General features: G+C 44.7%; 1 protein-coding gene across 1 annotated transcript in view; it reads left to right on the top strand.

Moving 5' to 3' along the window:
- Positions 1-1,657: 1,657 nt before the first annotated feature.
- The window catches only part of LOC147663560 (serine/threonine-protein kinase Nek6-like), a gene marked incomplete at its 3' end in the record, with an annotated part of 502,329 nt that continues 475,998 nt past the window's right edge, over positions 1,658-27,988 (top strand). The window contains exon 1 of the mRNA XM_086950359.1: positions 1,658-1,801. The remainder of the gene's footprint in view (positions 1,802-27,988) is intronic.

Genomic DNA, 27,988 nt, shown 5'->3' with positions numbered 1-27,988 from the left:
CTGCTTGCCCGAAAGAAATGTAAATGTACTCAAATGGTTAATCTAAAAATGTAAAGGGTGCTTCGGAGCCAGTATCTCCTTTAAATGATGAAATCACCCAAAGCTTCCCATGACACAGATTTATTATTTTTGATTAGTAGTGCACTGAAGTTATAAGCTGCGCTCAATGGCAGCTGCCGCCAAAAAAAAACAGTAGGGCGGCGGGGGCGGGAGTGGGGTACAGGTGAGGTTGGGAAATAAAAAAAATGTACTTACCTACTGCCCCGCACCAGCTGCTGGCCGTCTCGTTCCTCCTGCTCATCTTGTCCCGTAAGTGGATGGGCTGAAGGCTCTAGCATGACAGCAGCTCCAGGATAGGTCTGAGCAGCCTCGGAAGCCTGTAAGGTTTCTGCAACCCGGCTGCACAATATAGTTGGGTTGGAGAAACATAAGTTCGCATTTGTGTTTGGCCGGCTTAAAACGGCCGGCAAAACACACATGCGCACTTATAAGTGCACAGTACTCTTCCCTGCCTCAGCCCGGCCGCCCCTCCTGACTTATGTAAGTAGCTCATAAAGAGATAAATAAAAAGATTGTAACAATGTTTTATTATTGTTTTATTAATCAACGGCTGGCATTGGGGCGACACTCCGACGCCATTACAGAGGAGCCGCCCCTGGCTGAGCTGTGAAGTACATGCTGTTAAGGCACAGCTATGATTGCACTACGCACTGTCTGGGTATTAGTAAAATCTATATTATATATTATGATGAATATCTTAGCCCTTTTAGTGCACTTTGCAGCAGCCTATGTTTTACTGTGTGTAATGCACGTTTAAAATAATGACTTACAAATTCACAGTGCTTTCTGTCACAGACTCTTAGGATTAAATATACACCAGTCACTTCACTATTCTCCACTATACCAACCAAGACTCAATTCTTTGTCCCTCTGGTTACACACGTTGACCTCTGCTCTGCACTAATAGAGGTTGCATAATGTTCTGTGTAGTGCGTTTCACTGATTATCTTGAATTGTGTCTATTTTTCATTTATGCTGCGTTATTTTATATGTAGTTACCTGCAGGTGAAAGACCAAAAAATTGTTATAGAATATTTTGTTTAATTAGTCACATCTTTGACCCCACCCCACACTTTACTGACCACGCTACCGTTGCATGCAACATCAGAGTTTCCATACTTTTGAATGCACTTCCACCACTTGTTATAATAAGCCAGTATAAAATTATACATATATGGTTAGCACATTTTTTAAACGATTGGAGCGAAAAATCTATAATTTGGTCTTGTTTGGTCTAATTTGGTCGGTGTCTGGAAGTATGTACTTACAATTAAAGCAGGACCTGAACTTGTATTGTATCAGGGAAGTAGTTTATTCGACACTTTCGTTTTTGCATTTGCATTTTGTGGTTGCAAAGTAATGGACAAAATTATATCTTCAAGTATCCAACTGTAAACGGTGGAATCGCACACCTGACCTGGAACAACGAGCTCCCTGTGCTCGTCGCCCACACATGGGGTGGTGGTGAAGTGCGTGCTCTGAATAAACTTTTGCTGTACATTGTTTAGCCCGCTTGCCTCTTTTCCCGAGGCCGGCGTCCTTTGGGTGTCTTTTCACAGGTGGTGGCGCGCGCTTTAGCAGCCGGACTTGGCAGGTCTCGGATAGAGAAGGGGAGGGGCGGCTCTTTCCTCCTCAAAAGCTTGTGACAAACCCTCCCTGACACGCTGCTTTTTTCCCCCTTTCTGGCTTATTCGGCACTTTCTGGAGACTCCCCAGGCCTGCCCGAGGACTCCTCGCTCCGGTAAGAATCCCCTCTGCTCCCTTAGGGGTCCCCCCGCCCCGGACTGCTTCCCTAACTTCCCCCGTGCCTGCTCTGCCACTCAGGGGCTGATACAGGATCCGCCGCTGCTCACTTTTCAGCTACATGGTAACAAGTCACTTCCCTGTCAGTTTCAGGGTGGCAGCAGGGCTGCAGTCCCCCTGGAGGGGGTGCAGGGAGGTCTGGGGGTGCAGGGAGATTGTGCAGGAGGGATGCAGGAGTGCAGTGGAGGAGTGCATGTGAGGGGTGTGTGGGCAGGTGAGGGGTGCAGACAGGATGTGGAGGAGGTGAAGTGGGGTGCAGAGGGGATTCTAGGGGGCCACCTGTGAGCGCCTAGAAGGGAGGTGGATCAGCAAGGCGCTAGGGTAGATGTGAAGAGTGAAAACCTGAAGTGTGAGCGTAAAGGGGGTGGTGGGGGTTCTCTAGGGGACTTGGGGTGCTGTGTGTGACTGGAGTAATGTGAGAGAGTGCTGTGAGTGTGAGGGAGGAAGTTAGGGATTAGGGGACAGGTTGGCATTCAGTGACAAACTTTTTTTAGGGCAGCGGTGGATCATGGTGTCTCTTGTTTACAAGTGTCATGCTGAAGTCTAGATGTCCCCCTCCCCCTCTCATCCACAGCCAAGCTATGCAGACTTGGCAGATACCCTGCAAAGCTATGAAAGTCGTTTTCCCACACTGCAGAATAGAAAACTGCACCACTTGGCATCGGACCCCTATCGCGTGGCATTGAACTGACAAGCTCTTGCGGCGAGACACAGCGCCTAGAAATAAGTGGTTCTGAAGTGTTTGAGCTTTAATACATTTTCACAAAAGTAAGATATGAGAAACTTACGAAACTCCTAGTTTTAAGCCCTACTCCAAGATTGTTATTGTGTGTTTTGTCTAGCGCTACGTTAAGCACAGGGCTGCTTCCGGGTGCTTGGACTTCTCGGCTTTGATATTGATGCAATGCTTGGCTCACTGTCTGTGTCCGAAACCTTTCAACTTCACACCTCCAATGTTTAGACAGCTAAAGAAAGGGCCGCCCAGTGCGGACTGGACAGCTCAGTGGATTCATGTACCTGCGGCTGAGATCTGCGTGTAAACCTTTCAGTTTGTGTTTGTGCTATGTAGTCTATTATTGTTTTGTTACCTGGGGTCGTGAATGGGAATCGAATTGAAATTAGTTAAGAAAGTAGCATTGAGCTTAGTAGCTTGCTGAAAAAAAGACCAGTATACGTCGCATAAAATATATAGCAGTGTTGTGCGTCAGTGTCACGACTGTTCTTTCTAAAGCTGAATCCTTGCTTAGGGTGTATGCATCTCTGGTGCCCTGGGGGTGCAATATCCCTCCTTTCTTCCCCATCCGCAAGAGGACCCACTGTACTCCAGTCCGGAAATTGAAAAGAGAGTCAAAGGAAAGACATTTTTGGGGAACAAGTGAGGGACTCTTTTACATCAGCCTCAGACGTTTTACTTCCCAAACGAACAGCTGCGTTAAATTCTGTAGCGAGGGACTTGCTGGGTTCCCCCGAGGGCATCTACGGTTTCTGAACGAGGGGCATGCCTGGGTATACCCGAGAGTGGGTGGTTTGGCGTTCAGTAATGGCACATTCCCAAAATTAAACTAGTATTGTAGATCAGTATAACGTTTTGATCACTAGCTCAGTAAAGAAGGATCTTGTAGTTCGAATTGTACCGTTTTGGGGCCATTGAGTGGTATTTTGGGGTCGTTTTGAGATGTTTTTTGTGGCACAGTGGAGACCCCAGTTCCTCAACATTTCAGATTGGGTTTTGTTTTTGTTTACTTCCAAATGAAAACTATTTTCCAGATTGAAAGAATAGGTTTTTGTTCTATACGACCTGCACCCCTCTCTTTTTACAGAAGTGTATTTACAGAACCCCCTTTTGAATTTACTGTATACAGCTATTTCAGGTTTATATCGCCCACCAATTCGAATATGTCAGTTTTCGTTCTATTGCCACAATTATAAATGATGTTTGGCTACTGTTTTGTGAGGCCTGAAATACATAGCAAAATGAATTGTATTGTCTGGCAGTTGCCTTCATAGTGACAGCTTGTGAGAGCAGACTTGTGTAGCAAGCATAACACCCGACACTGAAAGTAAGGACTCGCTTGTATGCACGTGCAGCTTAGTTATCGTGTTGTCAGCCATGTGAGACAACATGAAGTAAATATCACAGGATCACACAGATGTTGTGACTGACCAATGGAGCTGGGATTAGAATGCCGGTGTATTCCTTCAGAAGCAGGCAACAAAGTCCCTAACCCGCAATTTGTTAAACATCTTTTGGAATTGTAAAACTGAATTCAGTTATTGACAATAAACAAAATACAAGATGTCAGAATGTATTTGTAACACAATTTCTGGCGTGCTGGATTACTGCAACAAAATCATAAGTAAAGCGTTTGTTTATTTCTAACTCAATGTATACTCGGTGCAACTTTATAATGACCGGTGGCTTGTTAATGCACGAACCGTGACCGAAAGATAAAATAATGTACCCAGGATCACACGATGTGGAGAAACGGGGAGTAATTTACCCAGAATCACAGTGTGTGGGGAAACGTGGATTAGAATTGTCTTCAAGTTGAACACTCAACACAATGGTTAGGTTATCGTGATTTTTCGCGCAATCTGTGACGTAAGCATAAGAATCACCTCCGTGTATTGACGAGTAAAGAAATGCACAGTGTGTTGGCAGCCAGGGCTGCACGCGAGTGCACGTGCAGGCCGGGATCCCGGTGTGAGGTTCCCTCTAGGTGGAGAGGTTTGCGCAACAGCCAGGGTGGGACTTTTCGGTGCAGGGAGGAGGCTTTACTGGAAGAGCGGCCTTCTTATCTGCAGTTGCTGTCATGTTTGCAAACTCCATTATCTCAGTTGATATATATATATTTTTGTTGTTGTTGGCCATTCGCTGGATTTGAGGGCCAGGGTGGGATGCATTTTGTTCACGAACCATCATCAATTCTCGTTTTTTGTAGGTCTGCTTGAAATACGCATTCTAAAACGTGTGCATCCCCGCCCACCCCTACTCCTGTAGTGTCGAAATCGCTTGGAATTTGTTGGGGAGTGTGTCGGGAATGAGGGGAAAAACGGGGTTCACAATATCTCTGACTGATGAAGGCCCAAAGTGTTCCTGTCACCCATAAACCGGCAACACATATTCCTAACTGTTATGCAAAATAGCCCATATTAAAATGACCTGGTTGTTTGTATTTTATGTAGCGCCTGCTACTGCAGTTTTGCCAATTCTTGGCACTTGCAACATCACCAAAGAACTCCCAAGCAGTCATGTCACCGCCCTCCAGCAGCCAGAAGAGGGAGGAGGAACGCTCTTTTGTGTTAGAGATACTGATAGCGCACGTGACCACCACCAGATTCTTGGCGCTAGCAAAGTGGACTTTATTCCCCATTGCAAGTGAATGCTCCATTACAGTGGGGGATTTACCACTTCTTCACAGGTCGCAGGATCTCTACTACCCCCCAGCTCTAGCCGAGGCAAGAGTCACATCTGCCGCCGCTGCGAGAGGCCGAGTAGTGGCTCGGATTCAAGCGCCCTGAGGCCTTTTCCTGCAGTCACTCGCTAGTCTACATACCTGAGTAATAATCCTTGCGTGCCAAGGTGCAGTTCTGAGTAGTTTTCGGAGCTTGGCCAGCCTGGACAGGTCTAGTTTAAAAGGTGTTGTGAAATAAAGTGCTGCACACGTATGCGGTTGTGTGCAGTATACGGTGGTCTCAAAGTAGCTGGCACACTTCAGTGTTGCACTAAAGTGTGCAAAAAGTGACGGATGGAATGCTAGGATCGCAGCCACTGGTAGTTACTTTAGAGTAACGTTATTTTGTATACCGTGCCACCTCCGTATGGACCCAGCAATATACAAATCAGTCTTGGCCCTGCTCCAATGGGAACAGGTCAGCCCGAGGTGCCAGGCCTCCCGGAACTAGAGCACTAGCAAACTAGGGTTGGTTTATCCCTAGTTAGGGCTCACCAATCCCAGTATAGCTTGCTTTCAGTGGCACAGTGTGCACGGTACCCATGTCTGGGCTCCCTCGTCTGACTTAGTACCACTAAAGTATTCAAAACAGTGATGGATCCATCTCCTCCACTGGTACTTACTCGGGCCGCATCAAAGTCCATCATTTTTTTGCATACCATGCCACCTCAGTTAGGACCCATATATATATATATATATATATATATATATATATCGAGCCTCTGAAGACGAGCGTAGGCTCAGTAACGCCTCAGGCTTTCAATCGAGACATGAGAAGCTGCAGACTGGGATGCAGTGATGTCCTTTACCCGCTGACATAAGGGCTGCTGGATGAGTGCATTCCTTACCTGTGGGTAACTTGGAGCTTTCATTTACACGCGGCAGCCCAGCCGCAAAGGTATGCACCCCTGCTCAAAAAACCACAGGGGGTCATGGGCCGGAAGTCGCCGAGCCTACTGTGAAGCAGCAGCCGTGGGATCAATGGACATCTGCATCCCGGGGCCCATCCAGGGCTGTGAAATGGCAGAACACGCACCCATACAGGGAAGAGACACGGACTATAAGTCCCACAAAGCAGTGCGAGTGGGAGTGTCAAAGCGTCAACTCAAGTCGAGCCTCTGAAGACGAGCGTAGGCTCAGAACGGGTCAGGCTTTCAATCGAGACATGAGAAGCTGCAGACTGGGATGCAGTGATGTCCTTTACTCGCTGACATAAGGGCTGCTGGATGAGTGCATTCCTTACCTGTGGGTAACTTGGAGCATATATATATATATATATATAATATATAGCAGTGGGAACAGTCCGGGCTGCAGGCCAGGTCCTCGCTGAAACAGAAGACAAAGAATCTTGGACTGGTTTGACCCTAGTTAGGGCTCATCAATCGGGTGTAGCTTGGTTCCAGTCACACAGTGTGCACAATGTTCCTGTCTATGTGCACACTGGTCCCACTTTGGGTGACTCACTGAAGTATACACCACAATGATGGATTAAATGCTTGAATAAATGTCAGCCAAGCATTCCATCCATCACCTTGTTATTGACGCCCAAAGTGTGACCGGTGTGCCCAGACATGGGTTCTGTGCTCATGGTGAACCCTAACTAAGGCTACGTGGGTCTCCGGTTGCTTGTGTCAAAACTTATTTGCATGTGGCTAAGTCCAAACTGAGGTGGGATGGTGAGCAAAAAACTATGGATTGGAATGTGGCCTGAGCCATTGCCAGTCGTTTAATCCAAACATTCCGTCCATCAGTTTGTGTAGGACACCTCATTGAAGCTGCACAGTCTGCGCTGGAATTGGAAAACATTTACTCCTGGAAGCCATAAATTGGGGATAAAGGTGTGTCAGTGTAAAGGGGGTGGAGTGACTAGGGCAGAGTTTGTCAGTTGACTTATACATTTATTTTTATAAACTTTGCAGCAAAAATCAGCATCAAGGTCAAACGTGACAGTAGATCTGCTTTGGCTTACTTAATTGATCACAAAGAGACTTAATTTTAATATATTTTTTGGGTTAAAGCACCAGCTGCTGAGCTTTGTGTGCTTCCGGCAATTTTCTTGGCATAATAACGATGGTAACAATGGCTCCTGGCAATTAGTAAGAGTAGGGGAGGGCAAATGGATGGTGGGTAGGAGCATGCAAGCAAGGTGAGTGTAAATAAAAAGGACACAATATCCACTTACCTTGCTTGCTGCTCGACTCCAATGCCATCCTCGCTGTGTGTTCTGCTCGGTCTCCTCAATTCCCATAACCAATCCTGTTGCTGCTCTCATGCTGGTAGCCAGCATGAAAGCGGTGCCAGTATTGGATGGAGCAGACTGGCTGCACACTACTTCAGGCCCTGTAGACCTGTGCTTGGTCTCCACCCAATCGGCAAGCTGGGTGGAGAGCGTCAAAGTGCGCATGTCACTTTGGCCGGCTCAAGGCAGCTGGCAAGAGTGTCATGCGCACTTTGGAGCATCCAGCCAGCCACTGCTCCTTTCCTCTCCTGCCAATCAGCAGCAGAGAACACGTCCAGCATATCTCTGGGCTTGAGGCTGGCGCTGCTACAGCGCACACAGCGGTAACGAATCAAATAGCAATGAAGCCTTTTCAGTGCAGTTTTATTTTTTCCTGCGTAGCTCGCAGTGGGCGGAGGGGGGGTGACACCCCTCCCCCCCCTTGTGAAGCAACCGCTACTGAACGGTAAGATAACTCTTGGCTAATGCATTTGATGGTTAGTTAGATCTATGTTTTGTCTAGCCAATGTTTTGGTGTGTAAAGTAGAAGGGAGGGTTAATGGACCTGCGGCAAAGCATACTTGTTAGCCTGCAGATCACAGATTTGTATTTTAGGGATATAAAAGAGTTACTGCTTTTGACACAGTGACCCTTTTGTTACTTGCAAGTCATACGTTACAGTACTTCTGCTATAGCTCAGTGAGCTATGAAGCGGCATCAATGAGCTGTTTGCAAACTGCAAGGCATGAGCCGAGAACTACTTTTTATTTTTTTTTATTATTTTTTTTTTTACTCAAACTGCTTTTTTTTCCAAGGTTGCTAAAAAAGTTTCCTTTGGATTGAAATCCCGTTTAACAGACAATCCAGCTACTGTCTTACATTTTTTAAATTCCTGATTTTGTGTTTCTCCTGACCATGCACTCTTAACATGTGATGTCTACTAGTAACGATAAGTGACTCATTCGCCTTGTTACCCTCTTTAAATTAACAGTTCCTGTAGTTGATAAGCACACTTGTATGATATATTATTAATAATAAAATCATTTATAAAGCGCCTGGTAACAACAGCTGGTATGTCCCCGCGCTAGGAACCACTATGTAAAAAATGGCCTAAAGAGACAGAGAACAGTAAAACAGGGGCAGTACGAACACAACACCTCAGAGCTGGAAGAGCCAAGTTTTCAATCTTTTTCGGAAAGTATTCTCCGGTTGCTCTACTTGAAGGGCGAGAGGTAATGCATTCCAGTTTTTGGCTGGCAAACAACCAAACGAATAGGCACCTGTTCTTGCTCTTTGGATTTTAGGGACTTTAACCAAGTGATCCCCCGTTGATCTGAGGTGACGTGTCAGATTATGGGGGAGAAGAAGATCATGGAGATAGCTAGGTCCGTTTCCCTGCAGACTCCGGCGGCAAAAGCACAAGGCTCTGTATAATGCGTGCACGTGATTTGTCTCTGTATAATGTGTGCATGTGATTTGTCTCTGTATAATGTGTGCATGTGGTTTGACTCTGTATAATGTGTGCATGTGATTTGACGCTGTATAATGTGTGTATGTAATTTGTCTCTGTATAATATGTGTGCATGTGATTTGACTCTGTATAATGGGTGTGTGTGTTTTGTCTCTTTATAATGTGTGCATGTGTTTTGTCTCTTTATAATGTGTGCATGTGATTTGACTCTGTATAATGTGTGCATGTGTTTTGTCTCTTTATAATGTGTGTGCATGTGATTTGACTCTGTATAATGGGTGTGTGTGATTCGTCTCTGTATAATGTGTGCATGTGTTTTGTCTCTTTATAATGTGTGCATGTGATTTGACTCTGTATAATGTGTGCATGTGTTTTGTCTCTTTATAATGTGTGCATGTGATTTGACTCTGTATAATGGGTGTGTGTGATTCGTCTCTGTATAATGTGTGCATGTGATTGGGATGAGTAGCTGTATAAAAAATATATATAATGCCACTTAATACGTTATTTGTGTGATCACTCATACAGACAGATATGCCTGACATTCTTTCATTGCATACATATCTTGTATATACAGGGCTTGAACAAAGTAACAAAAAAACTATCTTAAATCATAGTTTCTCTTAAGTTTATGTCTAGTGATAACAAACGGTGTCCCCTTTGTTTCACTCCATTGCGTTTGCGTGTTGGTGTTAGGATACAGATAGCGCCCAGCTGGGGTGATGCTGACCAAGAGGTGAGCTGATGGCCCTTTAAAATTTGCTTTTATTTTTGGTGCCCAGCTGGAAGTGAAAATAAGACCGTCTGCTATGAACAGTAAGCGACCAAAGTGTAGGGGCTGCCGAATGTGTCCTGGTGCTCGCAGATTACACCAGGACAAATTCTGAATAATGTATGGGGATCAGCCCATATCACTCATCTGGCTGAATAGAAGTGGCTAGATCTGAGATCCAGCTGACCCCCCCCCCCCCCCTCATTTCTTGCTCTGAGTACAATCCCTCCAAAGCAGACAAGTGGTTAAGTTACTACTTTTCATGATTAGAACCTGTGAGAATGTTATGTTGTTACACTTGTTTTTATAAAGTGCCTGCCAATTACATGGCCTCTTAGCGCTTTGCTGCAGACCTTATCTACTTTTGTGAGTTTGCTGATGTAGTTGGTAGCATCCTTGGCTTGGTATCCTTGGAATGGCCCTATCCTGGTGAGCAAGATGGATGCATAACGAGCATAGGGTCTTTCCTTTAGATGGGTTCATGGGAAGAGTAATATTGGCACCTAAACCCTGTGGACAATTTGGGGCCTCTCTATATAGGGGTGTCTCTTTTATCCCTTAGCCTGTTTAACTTTGGGCGTGTAGTCCTTTACCTGGTGTTTTATTGACCTGCACAGGCTGGTTACTGCCTTTCCTGGGAATAAAGGCACATGCCACATTTATGTAGAGAACACCACAAACTGTTCCTATCTAGGTGATTGAATAGTTGTTGATTTTGTTGTTTGCCCCTCTAGTACTGATGGACCTTCAGGGTCGGTGACTTGTTTGAAGAGACTTCGGGGTTTGGAAGGGCTGCAGAGGGATGATGCATCTGTTCACTAGCTGTAACCAGGTTAGCCAGAGAGACCTTTCCAGAGAGGGGGTTTCCACCTTTTCAACACTTCTGAGGACTAACCATTAGTATGGGAGATTAACTTATTTATTCAGTGCAAAGGATTTGCTAGTATTGCTTCCCTTGCACTGTTAGTTTTCTCTGTGTAGACTGTTCTTTACTTTTGCAATGCAACCATGGCGGTGTTTGACTGCTGCGCATAGAAATGAAAGGCGAGCAGTTATTGAGTTCACAGGGCAGACTATGTCTTGAGACCCTTTATGCTTGAGTATGTCTTTTCAATTAAGTGTATCTTGCATCTGGCTTTCCCCATTCCCCCCTCCCTCCAAATTATTCTTTTACTATTTCTATGAGGTGATCCTGCCTCTCTGGTCAGAGATAATCTCATTATTGGAAGGTCCTATGGTCTAAGGGCTGTTTGTTATTCTTACAGGATTAGAATTCTCACAATTGCAGCCATTTATTCCAGGAGTGGTGTCCCACTGATGGAGCCACTGTGGCCTTGTGCAGTACCAGAAGCTGCGCCTAACCCTGTTGAGACATGGGAGTCCAGAAACAACGAGCTCGTGTGCTCATGATGAGCTGAGCTCGTCATGACCGTTCAAGCGCTCGCACGCTGGGCTAATTCCCCTGCTCGGCGAACGTTCTACACAAACAGGTGTGGTCATGACGAGCTCAGCTCGTCATGAGCACACGACCACCGTGGCCCATGACAAGCTGAGCTCGTCGTGAGCAACAGGGGGCTGTGCGCGCCCTCTCTCCCCCCAGCACAGCGGGGGAATGAGCCCCACATGCAAGGGGTTAAAGGAGGAGTGTACACTTTAAGTTCACAAATGACTAGTAAAAAAAGGTAGTGGGCTTGATCCTTCTGACGTATACACCTCTGATTTCTCAAAACGTGAGTCCAGCTGATGATAAAAAGTTAAGTAGATTGTGAAGATCAGTAATGTTTAAAACTCTGTTATGATGTGTTTTGTTGTTCCTTTAATATTTAATTGGAGTTAAAAAAAATTTACTTTCTCTTTTTAAATCTTTTATGTGTACCACGGCCCCCTTCTGTCATGTTAGTCCCCCGTCTCTTAGATGACTAGGTTTCAATAACACATTTTAAGCAACGTATTTCTAATCTGGAACTTTTTTCCCATCCACTTGTCCAAAAGCAGGTTTGTCATTCAGTGTGGACTTTGGCTTATGGTGCCCGCGTAGGTGGCTCCTGGGAACTGGTGAATCTGAGTCACACTAGGTTGTTGTAGAGGAAGTGAAATGGAGTCATCAATGAGTGTCAAACAAAACACAAAAGGAGGGCCGGGGGAGGATTAGACACCGGTTAATAAATCAATCACACCACGAAATACCAAGATCTAACACTGAGAACAAATAAAGAACTTAGAATATCTGAAGAGTATTCCTTTATTTGGACGAAATCTCTCACCCACTAGAGGGGGCATGCTTCATCCTTGGGATTCTCTTCACACCATCACAGCTAATCATGTTGTGGCCTACAGCTCCTTCTCTAACTGGGAGGAGCTCTTTAGATGTTTTTAGGATTTTGTAGCAATCCCCATGTAGTGAGCAGGGTGTTGAGGCTTGCAGGGTGTTGAGGCTAGCAGAGTGTGCAATGTTAAGAATTAAAAAAAGTCATTTAAAGCTCACAGGTCAAGCAAATATCATGTACAGAAAAGTAGCCTTGTTAAGAGATTTCCTGACAAGTAGCCATTTTCCAGTTGAGACAACACAAAAGACCAACTGGTTGAGCCAGCCTGGGTTTTAAAATGTGTCGAGCCCCAGAGGATGAGTTTGGCCCAGAGAGTGGGGCTGCTTTCCCCCCTCCTGGGTTGGCTGCCTTTGGTGGACTGGCCCAGGTCCTGGCCCGAAGCCAGGTCCTGTGGCCAAACCCCTGCTGCACATGGCTGAAGGCCGTGTGTAGCATGTGGTTGGCTGCATGTGGTGCTGTTCAGTACAGGGCCTGGCCACAGGCCAGGACCCGCGGCAAGCCCCCTGGCCATACGCTGCGGCGGTCGGATTAATGCATGGTAATTAAATATTACTTTACTTTAAACCCTAGAAATTCACTGAAAAAAACCAAAATCTACAGTAAAGTTATAGTTAGGAAATAGCATTAAAAAGTCATAGAAATTCACTAAAAAAACAAACGTTACTGGTACATTATAGTTAGGAAATAGAATTTAAAGAAACAGAAATTCACTAATAAAAAAAACGTTATAGGGACATTGTAGTTAGGTTTTACACACAGAAAACCATAGAAATTCAGCAGTTGGAGTTCCCTCAAGTAACTATAACTCGTGTCCTCGCCATGCACTGCTAATTACCCCACATATTACATCACTCATGACATCTTTTATGACATCATTGCTAACATCAGTGCAACATTTGTTGTAAAATTATTGATGAGAAAACTGTGCATGGCGAGGGTGCGGTTATAGTTACCTTAGGGCACGAGTAATAGTTACTTAAAAAAACTCTAACTGTTGAATTTCTATTGTTTTGTGTGTGTAAAATCTGAACCTAACTATAGCGTCCCTGTAACCTTTTTGTTTTTTTTGTGACTGTATATATTTTATTTTACCCACCAGTCGAACTCCAATTGAGACGCGCGCCTTTTGGCGTAAATGGCGGTTTATTAAAGTGCAAGACCTTTTTACATATCTACTTGTGGAGATGAGAAATTTTAAGAAAGGCGTAAAGCCCTTCAGAGATTACATACAGGGCACTGCTTAAAGGAATGCAGCATGGAATACAGCTTAGTTGGTCTATATCCTGTGTCCAGTTCAATATTCTAATTCAATCCATATATTTCAGTCCTTGGTGTACCTCAGTCCATCACCTGTCACCGCAGTGTGACAGTTTTTGTGTAGCCCTGACACAATTGTACACAATTGTGGTCTGTTCTGCTGAACCCCCTCCCCCAGTTCCGATAGTTGTACCAAAGCATTAACAAGTGAAACGCTTTCTGTAGTAGCCAGCGGCACGCGAGGAGAATTGTAGATGTCTTTCAGCATGCTTGCCACACTGATTTCCTTTTTCTTACTTTAGTTTTCTGGTTAGACTAGAAATTCCAGTTTGATGGTTTCATTTAATGGTTTTTCTCCTTCTGTATTTGCTTTTTAAAACAGTGTCATCCCCAACAGGCTATAACATGTGAGCCCAGAGCAAAGTGTAATCTTATTTTGTCAGACTTTTTCTCTTGGCAACATATTTAAATTTCAAATTAGTTTCAGTAAATATAGTGCATGTTATTGAATTACGCTTGTCTCTGCATTAAAGAAGCAGCAACATTTTCTTGATCTGAACATATATCCTTTATGATTTTTTTTAATGTTTTCAAAGGCTACATCAGGAGTTGGAAAAGTTAGCTGTGTGCAAAAAAATAAAAATAAAAAGGCTACATCAGGAGTTGGAAAAGTTAGCTGTGTGCAAAAAAATAAAAATACAAAACTGAGCATGGGCAGGTGTTGAAAATCTAAATTCTCTGGTCTACAGGTAGTAAGTAGGTTTTCGATTCTCTCATCTATGCTAATGGCCATTTCCTGTTGGTGGAACTTCATGGAGCAAGAAATGGTAATTAAAAGTCTGAAGCTCCCACAGAGCTCTAGAAGGTTCTTTGAAGGGCCGTTGGGACAGTGCTGGATGAGAAGGTGCTGTGTGGGGTGGGTAGTCCAGGCTCACCCAATCAGGCGTCCCCCCAGGCAGGTGGGAAATGTTCTGGGAGTGTAAGAAATTTTTTTGTACAAGTTGACCTGGATCTACGGGAGACGAACATCCATGCCGGATGGAGTGAACGGGGGCCAACCAGCATCAATTTCCCCCAATTTCCTTAGCGGCTCCTCGTTTTTTTCTGACTGAAAATATTTATGCGTCTCGCACATTTACCTTTGGTTGGAAAAACAATTATGCAAAGTTGGTGCCCTGAGGCTTCGCAATTTTGCACCCCTAAAGAAGAGATGGGACATCACTGTTAGGCAAAGCCATCTTTATTACCCAGGGCACCTTTGGCAGAAGAAGCAATCCTGTTATGACCTATTAAGTGGCGGTTACTCCTTTTTAGGGAGCAAGTCTTCTCGCATCTGGCTTTAACTGCATAAGCGTTTTATCTACGACAAGATGTTTAATCCTGGAATTTCAGCAGCAAGTTAGTAGAAAGTTGCGAGTAATACCAGACACACAAAACATGCATTGTGACTTGGGCTGAAGGCCTGCTGCAGAAACTTTTGTGCATCATTGCAGGAAGTCCCGCCTCCATAAGGTCAAACTGGTACAGCTGGCTTTGTCCAGTACGAGAGATGGAGTTTTTTCAAAAGTAAATTTGTTTGAATTGACTTAGTTTTTTAAAATAAATATTTTGCAGCATTGTCTGCTGCTCACGGCTTCTTCATTAACTTCAACTCCACACTGTACCATTGCAGGGAGACCACGCAATCTCATGAAAATTCCTGTTTAGAACTCTCCGGTTGATTCCACCCTTTGGGTGGTCGGGTGTACAATAGAGAGCACCTGAAGATTGACTGCAGGGACAAAGAACAACTTCTCAAACCTCAACAAAAGTGGAAGAAACGCTCACAAATCTTATGAAGGCCTACGCTCTTGCAAGCGGTTGGTGGACACAACACCCGGACGGGAGGACGGTTAAGGACAACCCAGCCTGGTCTTCCTAGTGACATGCTCCTGTTGGGTCCACTCAACCCAAGCCAACCAACATGCAAACATCACTATGGAGGCATTAGACATGGTGGACCCAGCGGTATGTAATATCCTTCTGACCTAACAAAGCAGGAACCACAACTGGGCCTGTGTGGCTTGCAGATACTGTCTGAAAGAGCGCGCCTGGCCTACAGAATACCGTCACTTCCGTTGGGCAGATTGCACTTTTGAAACAAACTATAAATATAGCCCTAATAAAACCAACTGCAAGTCCTGCCGATTACCCACTTGACTGATGCAAGAGCACGGGCTCTCTGCGCAAGTACAGGCATCATCCCAAAATTAGCCCACCTCTTCTTGCGTCGCGATCTGCGGGCTCAGAGGCTCTGCCAGTACTCGGCTGTATTTATTTTTAAACATTGTGCAAGAAAAAAACATAAAGTGACATTGTTTTCCAGGCTCCCAACTGCTTCTGGGAAGCTATTATATGCTATCGCTGCGTGGGCTTTAATTGTCACTTCAAAGTTGTACTTGGCACCTTGCCTAAAACTGAGACCAATGATTGCACTTAAAGTAAGATTACAAGGCGGAGGCCAAAATCCACACTAAGGCGACCATGACACTAGTGTGAATGCATTCACGAGCCTCCTCTTAAGTGCACCTTTGCCCGGAGGCAAGTGTAGATCAAGAGCTGGGGCAGTCCATTGGGAGGGTGCCACTACCGGAAACTGACTTATCTACTATAGGTCCTTTCCACAAAGGCAAATGTGGTTGTAAATATTAGTAAAACAGTCTCACTTTTTTTGACACAAGTGCAGAGAAATACGCAATAGTAAATCACGCCCATGGGTATGCAGTGGGCATTTCAAACTCCTTCCTTGCCCCTTTCGCCCTGGACAAACAGGTGAACAGATCAGCCCCAGGTTTGCTGGGTGTGTAGTGGCGGCTCTCCCCACATGGTACATTATTTTCTCTGATTGGAAAAATGGTCATTTTCACACGAGGCTCCATTCCCCTGTGTGGGGTTCTCTGCTACGGAGCACTTTGAACAAAGTGGAGTAGGATTGTTTGAGAGAGAGTCCTAGAAGTGTGCCTGGCGCGACTTTCCAGCCGCACTTCTGGTGACGTTTGTGAATAGCCAGAAAAGGTAAAAAAAGATTTCAGTCAGAGATGTAAATCTCCGCCTGTATCTTTATGGGTTTTAATATGCATAGTCCCACAGATGAGGGTACTTTTATTTTTAAGCACACCTTACACATTACTTACTTAACACTTTACTCGGCTTGTAATTTGGTTTCTCTGTTTTCTGCAATGGACAAGTAATATGGCAACAAGGACGTTTGTACATCAAAAGGCAAATATTAAACACACAAAAGGGGAGAGGGCCAAGTTGTTTATACTCCAATACCCCAGACCCCCTAAAAGGACTATGTTCACAAACACAGTGGGTATACAGAGTTCTTCACAATAAGTAAAGGGAAATTCCCAATTTGGAAAAAACTGCCCTCACTCACATACCGAAGTATGTGACGTGCTTCATCATAGGGCCTGCTACAAACGCCCTGGTGTAGCCACATCCAGGGCGAAGCATTAGGGAGGGGGAAAAATAATAAATTTCCACGTTACAAGACGTAAAAGGCAAACCCACTGTAAATTGGGTCAGATGTGTACTCTGCTCTTTCACTCTATTTCAGTTTGTTGCAAATTAAATTTCTGTCTAAGGTTGGCTTATGTTGCGTATCGAAGGAGTCTTCTGTTTCAGTGATGGTTTCTACGCAGTGTCTTCCCAAGGGCTCGTGCAACTTGGAGACCAATCTACAAAGTCTATTGGGCCAATCACTGTCCATGTGTTGCATCAGCATCCTTCTAGGCTTCCTTTTCATTTCTTTTGCACTAGAAAGCTAGGTGTTTTTTTGTTCAATTGCACATATTTTTGTGGCAGCCAGCAAGATATGATGCCCACAGACCAATAAAACAACCTCACGCCTACAAGACACCTTTGCGCAAAATGGAAAACGGAAGTTGGTCTTGGGTCACCGCGATACCTAGTAAAAATAGTAAATTGAGGTCTTCAAACCACAAATGTTTTTTGGGTTGTTTCAGCGCCCCCGTCCTCTGAACCTGGGTGATCAAGAGACGCAGAGCCTAAATGTGACCAGATAATTGTAACAAGCGGTTTTGAGGAATCCTAAGGGCTTTAAGCCCTGCAGGATAAAGACTCTTCCTGAATAGTGTGTGCATGTGGTTTTCTCACTACTTACGTCCGTTTTTGGTGGCAATGTGTATTCTATTGTAATTGTATTTATGTAGCGCTTACTACCCTGTCAAAGCGCTTTTTCAGCGAGTAGCACGCTACTCCAGAACCCAAAAGTATTAGTGGTGAATTGGTATAGTGAAAATCTGAAATTATTTGAGTAGTGGATATATGTTAAATGAACATGTAAATGTGGTGTGCCTGCACAAATAACTTTATTTTTAAGAGTTGAACACGTTTTGGAATTCATACATTTGTTTTATGATTATAAAAGGGTTTTCTATGAGGTTTTTTTTCATGTGAGTAAATCTTCTGCAGCGGTGGGGAGCGGGCGTTATGAGGGCTTGAAAGCCACGTGAGTTTGGACGCACTCACAAATATACACACCTATTGGTATTGACAAACTCTTTGTGATCTTTTCCCACCATGAAAAAAGTCAGGAATTTTTCTTGCAAGTTTCCAGGAAAGGTAATTTACCAAAATGTGTAGGGGTGTTGGGTAAGGAGCGTAGGCGGAAGGGGCGAGGGGGGGGTTCGAGTACACAAATATTTTCCCCGTGGAGGAAAAATAAATAAGTGCCTTTGCACTTTCTCTGCAGATTTTTCGCGCATATATATTTCACAAAAGCTTTCCAGCAGTGTATGAAGACCTGCTACTATTGTATGTTTCTAGGCGTACTTCGGGAACATAGTTTGCCTGATGTCTATGTAAGACTTGAATGGGTACTGTCTGGGTCTCCATCTTCAAGCTGAAGCATTTCATATGTACTAGATGTGGGGGCACCACATTTAGGCCCAGAAACCTAAGTGACATTCAAACCAACCGAGAAACCTGAAGGCCCTTCAAACCAACCGAGAAACAAACCTGAAGGCCCTTGAAACCAACTGAGAAACAAACCCGTAAGCCCTTCAAACCAACAGAGAAACAAACCTGAAGGCCCTTGAAACCAACCGAGAAACCTGAAGGCCCTTGAAACCAACCGAGAAACAAACCTGAAGGCCCTTCAAACCACCAGAGAAACCTGAAGGCCCTTCAACCAACAGAGAAACAAACCTGAAGGCCCTTCAAACCGAGAAACAAACCTGAAGGCCCTTCAAACCGAGAAACAAACCTGAAGGCCCTTCAAATCAACAGAGAAACCTGAAGGCCCTTCAACCAACAGAGAACCAGATTGGTTCCAAATAAGGATTTTATTCCTCTGTTTAGTTCTGATTGGTGGTCTAGTTCCCACAGGAGTGGTTTCGAGGTGCTAATGAAACACCAAGACCTTGCATAAAGGCAATAATACAGTAACCAAACCACCGTCGAAGATTTGATAGAAATTGAGTTTGAATCTGTCCGGGAGTGGGGAAAGCAAAGCCTTGCGACAGCGTGCAGTAAATACTCTAATTACTTATAGAAAGCAAGAGTATGGAATTTAAAACGCCTTTTTCTGAGGTGAAGTTTGTGCCTCTGTATTTCTTTTGACAAGGCAGGTGCCTCGTGTAACTGGAGCTGAAACCAGCTGCACTTGCGCATTTCTCAGTGGAGGGGGTTACGTGTCAAAATAGGGACTTCGGGATTGCGGAGCTACCTCTGTGGTCAAAGTAAGCACACACAAGAAGTTTAGAGTAACTATTCCACCTCCAGTTCCCGGAGTCGATAATAAACTCAGTTTGATGTTACCACACCCTCTCAGTAGAAGATGGTTTGTGTGTGCGTATGTATATATACATATATAATGCTCTTTTAAGGCCCTTAATGCGTGTCCCTGGGCCTGTAGGTTACTTGTGTGGGGCATGCGTGGGGGAAGCAGCCGGTGTTTCCTGAACTCCCAATATTTGGAATATGTGCAGAACTGTAAGGCTTTCATAGAACCCGTGCTCCCCAAGTCATCTGGCGGCCATGTGTGCTTTCCCAATATTGTTTCAGCTGGGGTCCCTGCCTCGCGATGACAGACACCCCCATCACCTGAAGCGTGCACACGTTTTGGGTACAGGAAGCTGACTCGCCAACAAAGCGTTTTTTTGTTGCTGTAGTGAGTGACAAACAGAACCCGTGGGCAGTGCCTAATTGATGTCTGTTTATATATCCAGCCCCTCTTTTTATTTTCCTCACAGCTTTTGAAAGGCAAGACCTCTTGCAATTTGATTTTCACGTGAATGCACATTTTTTTTGTATTTGCACCGATGCAGGCCCCTGTCACTGTGCAGACTCACCCTCTCTAATTAATTGCTATTTTTATTGCAAGATTTTCATTTAAGTCCTAATAATGCCAGCTCGTGGGAGGTGCCTTGACAGTCCCTGGGTGGAAGTAAGAATGCTCCCTTCACAAGCTGGCCCAATAGAGCGGTGTTTACAGAAACCTGCCCCACCCCGCAGAGTCTACCAGTGTGTTCGGCTGCAAGGGGTAGAATGACAGGAGGTATCTTTCAAAGCAAATATGGACAAGAAAACTTATTGCATTGTCACACTCGTGATTGCACCATAAAATCAAACCCTGAGTTCCCTACATCTAACTTTCAGTCCACCGTCCACTGTCTTTCCCGTAGACTGAAGTGGCTCACTTGTCGTTGGCATGGTGTAGGGTCAGAGGTCCCTGCTGCTGTCTCATTGACACAACCTTCTCTCATTGTATCATTCTGGATGGCCAGTAGGTTCTCTTGTGGAAAGACCTGTGTCCTCCTTAGAAAAGATCTATTTTGTCTGTCGCTCGCTGTGATGAGGGTACCCCAAAGTGGTACTTCTTTTAACCCCTTCTATGCTGGCGACGGCCCCCAGCCGTCGTGCATCGTGGTGCTCGTGTGCTCATGACTGCTGGGGGCCTTCATGAACCCGCCCACTCCGAAAAACGCCGCACAGGTGCAGAATCGCGGCCGCGCCCAAGGGGTTAACATATAGTTTCCACCCAACTGTGTAGGACATGCATGACGCAATCAGCTGTTGGCGGCAGCTGATTATAGTAGTGGCGTACAGGGGGTTTTACCTGACCCTCAGTGGGGAGCCTTCACATCGATGTGCAATGGTAGGTCCATATGGTACCTCACGCCGTGGCCTCCAGGATCCCTTGATTCCATTTTGTGTGTATGAGAGTGCTTTGGTACATGGGAGGTGGGCTACCTCCAGGGCTGGGATCATTCTTGGTTGTATTAAGCCTACAAAAGTTGTCCAGGTCAAATCTGCATCCTTTCCTCCCATATCTTGAGGTTTCTAAAGGTGCCCAGGGTTTGTGGATTTATCGGAAGGGATTGAATAAATTACTTAGTTTGCTGCCCAGTGTAGTAGTAACTTTGTCCCAATCAGGACCTTCTTCCCTCGGTAAGCATGAAATCGCTGCAGCCAATGAAAGCCAGCTTTCTCCTCTGTCAGGACAGCCCCTTCTCTCACAGCACAACTAAAGGCAAACCAATGGAACACTCCGTCTCGGGCTACACCTTAGCAATGGGGGTGGACGGGGTTCAGACTACCCCCCCATAGCCCAACTCAGTGAATACGAACCAACTCTGCGCCTGTCATACTCCTGCTTCCCACCCTCCTCCTATGTTAATTTCCGGTGTATACATCCAACTGCGAGCTAGATGGCAGAGCTGACACAGAGGAGTGGACCTGCCAGGAGGATGTTGACCGCTCAGAGGTGATGGTGTTTGCCGGCTCCTCTGAAACAGATGTGTGCTACGGCAGAATCTTGGTTACCCTGCAGCCCCCCACTAGAGTCCAAGCTGGTATATGGGGACATCAGGCAGGGGCTCCGGGCATAGCGTAAGTGACGGGAGTTGATCTGTAGTTTGTACGTTTATGGTTTTCTCTAGTCTCCCAGGCACACTCCTCCTCCGTCTCCATTTCCCCTGCTCTCTTTCTCATCTCTGTCTATAGGTTTGCCTTCTGACATGCTCAGAGCTAGCCTGATGTTTAAAACATGTAAATAATTTTTTTTTTTTGGCTGCTTTCCTCAAGTTACCCAGGGGTGGGGTGTTAAAAACTCTACCTCAGAGTGTTTGATAAACTCCGCTTTCCAAACGGAGCAAGGAGTGGTCAAAATTCAGAGAACTCCGCCAACGGAGCAGAGTTGACTGCCTACCCCTAGACATTACCTAAAAATGTGCAGTGCAATAAAGTATATCGTTTTTGTTCTGAAAAACATTTTTTACCACAGGTTTTAAATTTTTTCTAATTTGTAGTCTATTTTTCCTTTTTTGTGTGGTTTGTCTACATGCATGGATAAACCAAAAAAGCTACATTTGTCTGAAACCCCGAAAAAATTATGATACAGCAAGGGGTCATTTGTGTAGATTGCTCCTGGTTTTCCCAAATAAGTGATTCATTGAAATGTTGGTATTTGTTTAGTGCATATATCGCCCGCAGGTCTCACAGTGCTAGCAGATACTCAGAGAACCAAGAGAGGTGCCTCGACAGGGGCTAGAAAAGCCAGGTTTTAAGGGCTTTGCGGAACCTCTTATGATCGGGTTCCAATCGGAGATGTAGAGGCAAGGTATTCCATGTTTCAGAGACAATTTTGGAGAAAGATCGGCCCCGTTCCTTACTGTACGGACTTTTAGTACCGTTAGGAGTTGTTTACTGGTGGAGCGAAGGGTTCGGACTGGTTGGTATTTTATCCGTTTTTAGCTAGATATTTTGTCCATTTGCCACTAAGGGTTTTATAGACTAGACCGCACAGTTTGAAATTGATCCTCTTTTTGATGGGGAGCCAGTGGAGGGTCTTCAAACTAGGCACGGAGGGAGTGCGGGGAGGGAGGTTTACGACTAGTCTAGCCGCAGTATTCTGCGACACCTGAAGGTTTGTCAAATACTCTTCATTTATGGAGGCAAGTAGTGCATTTCCGTAGTCTAGACGGCTAATGATTAGCCCCTGTACTAGGGGCATGTGAGAGGATAGGGAAATCCATTTGGAGATTTTCCTGAGATTGCGCTTTAGACCGTAGCTGGTACGTACTACATTGTTAATGTGGTCCGCCATGGAGAGTTTATGGTCTATTATTATACCGAGATTTCGGGCTTCTGACTTAGGTGTGAGTCAGAGTCCCAAAGAAGGCGGCCACCAGTCACCTGTCCACAGTTTCTGTGCATCACCGAAGAGCATGATTTCAGTTTTGCTTGCGTTGAGTAATAGGTGGTTGTTTGTCATCCAATCATTTATGTCTATCATGCACTGGTTCAACCTAAATTTAGTGTCGGTGGGATCTGGTCCAAGGTTGATTAGTAGCTGCGTGTCATCGGCGTATGACACTGTTTCGAACCCAAGTGCTCTGATTATTTTTGTCAATGGGTACACATATAGGTTAAAAAGTGTGGGTCTTAATATGGATCCCTGAGGGACTCTCTTGTCTGTTATCGGGCTCTTGGATGAAAAGTCACCTATTTGGGCCTTAGAGCACCGATCCGTCAGGTAGCTCTTGATCAGCTTAATGCTGAATAATGAAAATTAGTAGACAAAATATGAACCGGTGACGTTTTCAACTATAATTTTTTTTGCTCCTATTTACAAAATTAACATACTATTGTCTATCAGATCATTCTAGTCACATGGATATGGAATGTTTGTTTGTTGTCCAAAAACACAAGATAGCCAGAGCCAACAACTGAGCTGCACCTTCCAATGAATTTTCATTGTGGACCGAACTTGGAATAATTCATTTGGTAAAATCGAATGAATTAAAAATTGGGATAAACAAAAGCCGAAGTATTTTTAAAGTATGCACAGGATAGGGAGTTTAGCAATAGTGGGTATTCATAGTCCTCTTAATTTGTGGTTACCCACACTATCCCGAGATTCAAAGGGCAATTTGCAAAATATGTTCTTGCATAGTGCCTCACATCTGGCAGCCAATAATGGATAGAAATTCAATTCATAATAACAAATGTTATACTATTCTTTATTTCCACAGTACTCCCAATTAAAATCTCTACCCCACTTTTGTGGCTGGGTCTAGCGCCCTTGACATAAACGGACACAAAACGCAATGTGGAGACCTCGGTCTTTGCGACCAGAATGGCCTGTTTTGTAGATGGAGGTAGATGCAGTATTTGGGCCCAGGCTCACCCACACCCAAGGACATTTTTTTGAAAACTATAGACACCAAGGAGAGTCTAGGGTGCTGTACCTTGTGTTTATCTCCATGCTTTCTTACCCATAATGCCCTGCACCTGTCAAACATTAGCTAAAACGATGCAGTTTCCTCAAATTTCTGTGAATGTAGCTTCCCGAATCTGTGGAGATCCACAAAACCTCTACTACCCAGCATTCCCACACTTCAGATTAAAAACCCTATGCCACTAGTGTGCTCAACTCCTTATACTTTCCCTTTCAAGTTAATGATGTCATCGTGCCACCATGTGTGCTGACTTGTTTAATTCTGAAAAAATAAAAGTGTCTCAAACTTCTGGGCAAACTCTTCCCCAGTAGCCTGACTTGAAAAGGGAATACTTCTGGTGCCAGCACAAGAGGGATTCCCTGCCCCGGGTGTTTTGACGTAACAACATCACATCATCCACATCAGCAGTGCCTGGCTGAGTGTGCTCTTGACATGGTGGTCATGTCAGTAGCACTCAAGCATTATGTCAAGTGCAACTCACTGGACTAATCAACATCATTGTGTAGAAGAAGGATCCTTTGTAAACCGGCCTGGTCCAGGGCAATAAGCGCTTTAACACCTCATTAGGGGTAGCAAGCACTATATAAATGCAAACCTTTTTTTTCCTCTTCTATCCTGCTCAATTCAAGAAACTGACTAATATCCAGCACTCAAACTACTTTCATATTTCACTCTACTAATTCACCACTAATCCTTTATGGGTTCCAGAGTAGCGTGCTACTTGCCGAAAAAAGTGCTTCAACACCCCATCAGTGATAACAAGCACTTTATAAATGCAAACCTTTTTTCCTCTTCTATCCCTCCGCTATCCTTTTGAATCCAAATAACTGACTAAGCTATCTGCCACTTAAATTACTTTCATATTTCACTATACTAATTCAACACTAATCCTTTAAGGGTTCCGTAGTACCGTGCTACTTGCCGAAAAAGCGATTTGACGCCTCATCAGGGGTAGTAAGCGCTATACAAATGCAATTACAAATTCTAGAACAACACCCCCAAAGAATATCAGATTTGTCACTACATAAAGATGATAAATGTGCTACTCTAACTCTCCATACTCCACCAACACCACAAATAAACCCTTGGTTGTACGACTTTGTTATGCCTTTAAATTGAAAGTTAAAGGAAGGTTATTAACAATTCGGAAACTTACATTAGTACCTTGTTCCTCTGTTTTTAAGGACCTCAGGAATGCTTGTCACAATGATCACCTTTCTGCCCTTTAGCAACCGGGGCCCTGTAGAACTGGTCTGACACATGGCCTCACACCTAACCTCCAGCAAAGTTGTTCTACATGTCCCTCTGCTTCAGAGTAAAGGGCAGAGAAGCTTCTGTTGCATAACCATAACCTTGGTTGGACTCCACACCATGTTAAAATGTTGCTGATTTTTCTGCGAAGCACAAATGATAAAAAGGAGTGATCGCGGGTTTTTCCATTTCCATGCACGAGATGCTCCTTAATGCTGGGGTTTGTCTTTGCAGTCTTACATTTGGCTCTTGAGTGTCCTTTTTACTTCCATCATGGCTGCCATAATCCTCTCAAAATTAAATAGCGATGGTAGCAGTGAATTGGCTGTTTTAATTGTTTACAATGAGATCTTGTAGTTTTCTTGTGATGAATAAACTGTATCCATAAGAACCAACAATATTGTATTTATAGTATGAATGTTTTTAAATCTGTATGCAATTGTATTGTCTAAATTGTATTAACATTTTTATACTTGCATATTAGTTTGATATTGTTTTTAATGACTTGAAAAAAATCTTTTGTCTCTAATTGATACCCACTGCACTCTGAATTTATTGCAACTATATTTATTTATGGCATTGTATAGCTCGTTTTTTCAACACATGATCTACACATTTTCTTGTGTATAGATTAGGGACTTTTTTTGTTCTCTTTGGTGCTACCCCATCCCTTTTCTGAGCATTAAGGTACCTCCCTCTTTTTTTATCATGACAATTGGATCAGGCCATGTCAAGCTGGCATCTATGGGAACCACATTAGAATGCTGCATCAAGATGGAGCCAGCAATCTACTGTGAGCCTTCATGTTCGGCTTCACGAGATGCAGGTCCAGTGTGAAGAGCTCCTGTGTATTCCAGGAAACCATCCTGACGCCCTAATAATGAGTCAAAAAGCGAGTGATGCTCTTCTACGGGCGGTGAACGTGCTGGGCAGACTGTGTGGGTGCAGGGTATCCACAATTAGCTCAAGGTGGCCTTGCAGAGTCTGGAACCATGTGAAGGGTGAGGTTGGATGATGTGATGCCCCTGCACAGAGCAGTTGTAGCTTCTCACGCCCCTTGGGGCTCGCATCCTTGGTGGGGAACCCCGGAGTATATGTTGGCATCCCCACGGATGAGCTAAGCCACCGTCTCATGACTCCCAGTGCCCAGCAGTGGCCGGTGCATGAAGAGGTGTGTGGGGTCGGCCAGCCTTCCAAACTCACCCCAGAGATCTTGTGTGGTTCCTCCTGAATAGTGTCGGTCACATTCGGCTATCAGCTGGTTGGCGGCAAGGGGCGGTTGGGTGACAGGGCACAGTGAAGAAGCTTCTGACACCATCAGCTCAAGTGAATACATCCAAAATTGTAAAAACATGGGAGGAACTGAGACAGGAAAACAAAAGGGGCCGTAAAACATGGAGATAACTCGAGCGGTAGCAAAATGTGTCCTTTCATTGCAGTAAGTGTGATCGCAGGATATCCTGAGCTTTGATATTGGTTAATCCCAGTAATTAGGGGAGGTAGGCCGGCCTGTCAATCTTGACAGACTTTCCATGTATTTATTTATGTCATTTATAAAGCGCGTGAATCACCCCAACCGGGGTATCTCCGCTCTGTGACGGCCCTTGACAACAAATCCGGGAAAGATCAGAACAGTGCGGATTTAACTACTTTCAGAAGGATGTGTAGTTGGTGCAGAGACAAAGGTGGATGCGCAGCAGGTTCCAATGAAATGGGGCTAGATAGAAGGACTCCCCCCCCCCCCCAATTTAGCCTGTTTTATGTGAGGCACAAGAAGGAGATCTTTGGACCCTGAGCGGAGGGTCCTGGAGGGGGAATATCAGACCAGTTTGTCTTTAATGTACTTAGGTCCCAAGTTGTCAAGGGCTTTATAGACTATACAGCACATTTTGAATGTAATCCTTTTTCGTATGGGCAGACTGCAGCTTGCGGAGTAGGGGGAGTGAAGCTGCTCTGGGAGGGGTGTTGGTCACTCATTTGTGATTGAGTTTGAATGGCATTCCTCCTTTAATTCATCATCTTGGTGAGTCTGCGCACATGGAGAGGGTGCTTCCTTTAGTGTGCATTTCCATCAGATTTCTTTCTTTCAAATAAAGGCATTCTCTTAAATGTAGAATTGCTTTGCACTGGAACATTCATAAGGACCCCCTATAATCTTCATAATTTCTGGATTATATCCCCCGAATAGTGTTGCTGTTAATTGTACATTTGACTCTATCCTTTTTTCAGCTTTCCACTACCTCGAAAAGCTAAGCTCATGCTATGTAAATTTCTCGGATATAAGAAATATATAAATGAGATTCCGCAGAGACTCAAGGCCACGAAATTCTCACTGCTGACCGTGAGCGCTTGCTAGTAATCCACATTGTGCTTATTTGGGTGTAGTGCAGTGGATGGGTTTGTTTTCATTGGTTATGCTACTGAAATATATCTGTGGGTTTAGGGGTTGGCTGCTGGTATCCCATGTTTTAGCCCAAGTTGAGACAACTCAAACCTTATAAACTTTCAAATAAATAGATTACTGCAGACTTAAGTAATAGTAGTTTGCATTGTGCATAGTGTTATAATAACTCAGTATCCTATAGTACAACAGATCTAGGCTGTGTGTATATTAGGGCTTGCAGCACATGTTGCTGCCCCAACCCTTTCCTGTGGTGGTTGATAGTGGCTGATGTAAAGAGACCTGTCTAGTTGTGCCAGCTGTGTAATACTCCATCATTTCAGTGGTTCTGCAGACACCCTAATACAGCTGCAGCCAGTCATTGAGGGGGAGTGGCCCGTCCCCCCATCTTTTGGCTGATATGAAGGGTATCCGTCAGGCTGCACAAAGGTCAGCCTAACAAACACTCTTTATTTTAAGGTCGGGCATCAAGACGCAATTTATGTGCTAAATGCTTAGAGACCTGCTTGCATGAGCTGAACTTTGTCGGGCTGAGGATTTCACTTGCCTGTGGGCATGTTCTTCTTAACCCCTTGCATGCTGATGACGGCCCCCAGCCGTCATGCACTACGGTGCTCGTGTACTGATGATGGCTGGGGGCCGTCATAAACCCGCCCACCTGCGATTTTGCTGCACAGGCGCAGAATCGCAGCCGCACGGAAGGGGTTAAAGGATTTGGAGGCC

The sequence above is a fragment of the Lissotriton vulgaris genome, unplaced genomic scaffold (genome assembly GCF_964263255.1).
Source record: "Lissotriton vulgaris unplaced genomic scaffold, aLisVul1.2 SCAFFOLD_360, whole genome shotgun sequence".
In the NCBI taxonomy this organism is placed as follows: Eukaryota; Metazoa; Chordata; class Amphibia; order Caudata; family Salamandridae; genus Lissotriton; species Lissotriton vulgaris.
This window is presented reverse-complemented; position numbering and strand designations above follow the sequence as displayed.